Below are 4,533 nucleotides of genomic sequence, written 5' to 3' on the forward strand. Positions count from 1 at the left end.
GATAACAGCATCAATCACTTGTTCACATCTGTAAGGTGTAGTATAATCATCCTTATCAATCCATCCATCATCAGGAGGCTTAATGGGTGATAACACATTCACTTGGCATAAGAGCTAGCACTCACTCATGGCGGTACTGTCACTCTCTACTTCTCTCCTCTTGCATTGTATCTTTCTGTTTCCCTATAACTCCAATTTCAGATGTTATGTCTGTCACTATACTATCCAGTCCCATATATTGTGGTACCCAGGTTAATCGTATTCACCATATATGTTTTACCATAGCGCACGCCAATTCTCATTGATTTAGTTAACTATTTATTAAAGGTGAAAAGCCCTATTTCCAGCAAAAAATTATTTTTTTCAACCGGCAATAAAGCTTTTTCAATATCGCCTTACACATCACGCCTTTGTACGGGAAAATCATTGAAAAAAATGCTTTATTCTTTGAATACAGACTTTATTTCACTGTTTAAAATAATATTTATTTTTATATATTTTTAATCTTTTTTGAAACAATTTTTTTTCTTCTTTTAGATAAGTGAAAGCCCAGATCTGAGCTTTCCATTCGGTTACGCATGTGTGAGTGGGCTAGTCGGATCATAATGCGCATATCACAGGCGAAGACATAAGGTAACTCTTACAGCTCCTGGCCCTTATCACCGATGCATGTTAGTACCACTGAGCTGCCCTGGCAATATTTTCTTGGTAAATTGCAGCAATAAGTGATTTTTTATGGCAGTGATAACCAGAGCCGGAGCATTTTGACAGGGATTATTACGTCTACAGGAGTGTATTTGGGACACTCATCATTTTCTGAATTTGTTGTGACATAGGCTGACACTGCATGCTTAAATTGCATGATAACTCATTGTGTGTATACATATATCATAGGCAAACCGAGGAGGGGAGGGTCTCCTAGTGCCTGGAAACCCCCCTCCCAGCCTGGGGTACTGTATGCTTGAGGTGGCTGGACCCTGTCCCGGGACCAGCCACTTTGCAGCTTGTGTGCAGATCCTTTCTGTCTGCACTGTTCACAGCCATCTCTCCGCAACAAGTATTGAAAGCAGCAAGAACAGGTAGGAGAGAGCAGGACAGTCTGTCAACTGTTCTGACACACTCAATCAGGACTTTGTCCTGATTGTAGGGACAGTTGGGAGGTATATCTGCGCTTCACACGGCTCTGCTCGAAAAGGGAGAGCTATGTGCCCCTAACAGTAGTGCACGCAGCATTGCCCATGTATATTATAGGGATAGGAAGAGCTGGAGAGCAGCCAAGTACTGTCTAAAATTATAGTCATGCCCCGAAGCATGCAGGTCAAACCCACCGGTGGCGTGGTGTGGAAACCCCTCTCTACAAATCCTGCGTTTGCCCCTGTATATATATATATATATATATATATATATATATATTTATTTATTTGTACTGAGGATGAAAGTGCTAACCATCGTGATTTTATACTAGATTGCCTAGGTAATAGGTTTCTCATTTAGGCTCAACATTACCATCAGGTTAGTATTGTTGAATTGTCATAAAGCTTATTATAAGCGCGGATGGGACATCCATTGTTTTTTTTCACATTTTGACAGGCAGAAAAGGAGAACGCCAAGGAGGAAGCAGTCATAGGCTGAGCAAATGGAGATCTGCATCTTGTCAGGGGGAAGAGCAGGATGTTATTTTGCATATCACAGGTGAGAAGGAGAATGATTGGACCTGCTGGATACTGTATGTGGGAGAGGTGGCAGTTTATTGGCTAGATGGGAGCATAGTACAACAAGAATGTGTTTGCTCTCTGTTGAGGGAGTGAAGCAGAATGGAAGTGACTGTGAGCTGGTGGGTTGTTGTAACGGGTGCTGGTCATTGGAGAAGGTCTATGGGTCAGGGTGCTGACAGTAGGAGAACTTGGGGGAAGACTTATTAGAGAGTGTCAGAGCGCAGTTAGTCTGGAGATTGTGGACAAAGAAAGGGAAACGAGTCTTGTAAGGGCTGTGTATATGTGTGTTAAAGCATAGACACTCTAGACCAGAAGTTACTCCTCTGCGAAGCAGGCGCTTTCTTGCATGAACAGTCTTCTCCTCATTCATGCTCACTTTTGTTTGCAATCAGCAGAGGTGTCACTTGATACGTTTCATAAATAGTAAGATAGATCATTTTATTTGGTCACCAAGGCTGACTCTTTGTAGGGCCAGGAAGGTGGGGGAGGAGCGCCTCTTTAATAAGTTGAACACTAGCTCAATTATCTCCCAGCTGCTGAATCGGATAATGAACGAAGATTGAGCAATAAGATGTTCTCTTCGGGCTCCAGAGACCTCTGTGTCATCGGTCCTCATGCAAGCTACATGAGCTCCTGTTGTTCTGGTTAATTAGCGAGAACGCTAACGTTCAATTCTGAATATTCAGTTTTAAGTAGAATTTATATGAAATGACAAAACACTGGTCCTGTTACACTCCCATCTTTTAAGTATCTATTTTACTCTTCCCAGGACCTTCGGCTGCCTCTGCCGTGTTGTTAATAAATTGTAGATTCTGCAATAAGAGACACATACTCCTGGGAGACTATAAGATAACACTGGTGAATGTGAATAGCTGAGATGTCAGAGCTCTGCCTGATTACTTCACCTGTAAACCTGTCAATCACACACAAACCTGTCAATCACACAGCCCGGCTGTATTGCAGAGTGTGAAACCATTAAAAGGTCTCTAAGTGCCTGGAAAATGCATAGACAGTAAAAACATCACCACAAAATCCAACCTATTTCAAGTTAAGGGCCACTGGCTCCATTAATTTAAACATTTACAACTTTGACCTAAAACAGTGCGCTGAATCCACCTAAGGATCTGAACATGTTCATGGTACAATCGTCAATAGACCCCGATTCAAACTGTGGGTTAAAAACTTGCTCCTGGCGTTCACCATTCACGTCTTGCGTTCACAGTTGTCATTCACTTTTCAAGGTTTGCTGGTGGCGTAAAAACTAGTGGTGTTTAACTTTTTTAAAACAACATTTATTTAAATTTTTTTACATTAATTTAAAATTTAACATTTAAAAAAAAAAAAAATCAAACTGCAACAGTAATGTGTTTGAAAATTAACAATCCAAGTGTGCGAACCGTCTTGCACTGTCGAACAGGTTCGAACATGGTCAACCCTGTTCTAAAATTCGAGAAATACTAGTGAATTTTCAAATTTTAGAACCGATCCATTGAACAGGTTCAAGAATTGAAACGTGGTTGGTTTGAGAATCGAAACGTGGTTGGTTCAAGAATTAAAACATGGTTGGCTCAAGAATCTAAACGTGGTTGGTTCAAGAATCGAAACGCGACTGGTTCGATAATCAAAAGAGAACGCCATATGTATTTTAAGACCAGTAGTTGCCACAACCTCTGCACCCCAGGAAGACATATCACTGTCTGTTTGTAGGACTGTGCCCACCAGATGGCAGATATTTCTTGTCCTGCTTTTATCAGTCAGTTGTGGTATGGGTACAGTTTCAGGTGTGCGCGCCCAGCGTCTACACATTTGGTCAGCTAGGCCCCCACCTCCGACAGTAGTTCCATAACTGAATGCCCCAATCAGTCCAGTCACACCTGTATTTCACCAAGATCACATCTGTAAATTGCTGACCTGGTCTATAAAACACCAGTCCTTTATAGATATTGCTTTAAAGGAGGAATGGTCCAAAGTAACACTGGCAGACTGTGCTTAGACCTTACACATTTACATCTAGAGTACATGGCACAGATTGGGCTTGTAAGAGGGTCACAGACTAAATGGAAACCATTCTAAAACATCAATCAATTCCATGCATGTCGTATTGTGCAGAGAAGCCTAAACACTCTTTTTATTTGAGGTTGCTGATATAAATAACCCCAAGTGTGCCCATCAAGAGATAGATGGACAACGTTGTTGTCTAAGAGGTCCATAAAATAACCTATAAATCATTAGCGCACAGTAAAAGTGTTAGAGGCTCTGGATGGTAAAAGTTTTAAGTTTATTACACACATTTTGTCAAAGATCCACTTGCCCCTATGCTAAGGCGTCGTTTTAGATTGACTGCTGCAATGAAGAACATTTAATTTACTTGCTTTTATGTATCCCCAGTTGGATCTTATATCAGGGTCTGCTGAGCACTGGAATCCACATCTCATTACATGACGCGTTTCACCATGGTCTCCATTTCTTCTAATCCTCTAGTTGAGTAACCTGGCGTTTTATGCATGCAATGAAAAACAATTGTATGAAATATGGTGCAGAGCAAAAAGGTGGTATAGTAACCAATGAAAATTCTGTTTGTTTTAAGTGCAGTTTAGAGAATTAATAAAAACAGTAACGAGAAAGAATAGAGTGGAAACCCCCACTGAGGAAGCCACAAACCGGAGGCAAAATACCTCTGCAACTATCTCTGACCACTCCAGACACAGCTCACTTTTTTATTTATTGTTTACTATAATATATTTTCTATTATTTTTTTTATGTATTATATTCAATTTTTCATACTTTTTTTTATCTATTTTCATTCATTTGGTTAGAA

The 4,533-nt window shown here is 40.5% G+C and overlaps 1 long non-coding RNA gene across 1 annotated transcript; it reads left to right on the plus strand.

The window, feature by feature from the left end:
- Positions 1-561: 561 nt before the first annotated feature.
- On the plus strand, positions 562-4,181 carry LOC142097096 (uncharacterized). The gene is made up of 3 exons (XR_012678124.1): positions 562-633; positions 1,591-1,692; positions 4,104-4,181. It is a non-coding gene; the product is annotated as an uncharacterized LOC142097096 (long non-coding RNA).
- Positions 4,182-4,533: the final 352 nt, after the last annotated feature.

Source organism: Mixophyes fleayi, chromosome 7 (assembly GCF_038048845.1).
Source record: "Mixophyes fleayi isolate aMixFle1 chromosome 7, aMixFle1.hap1, whole genome shotgun sequence".
Taxonomy (NCBI): domain Eukaryota; kingdom Metazoa; phylum Chordata; class Amphibia; order Anura; family Limnodynastidae; genus Mixophyes; species Mixophyes fleayi.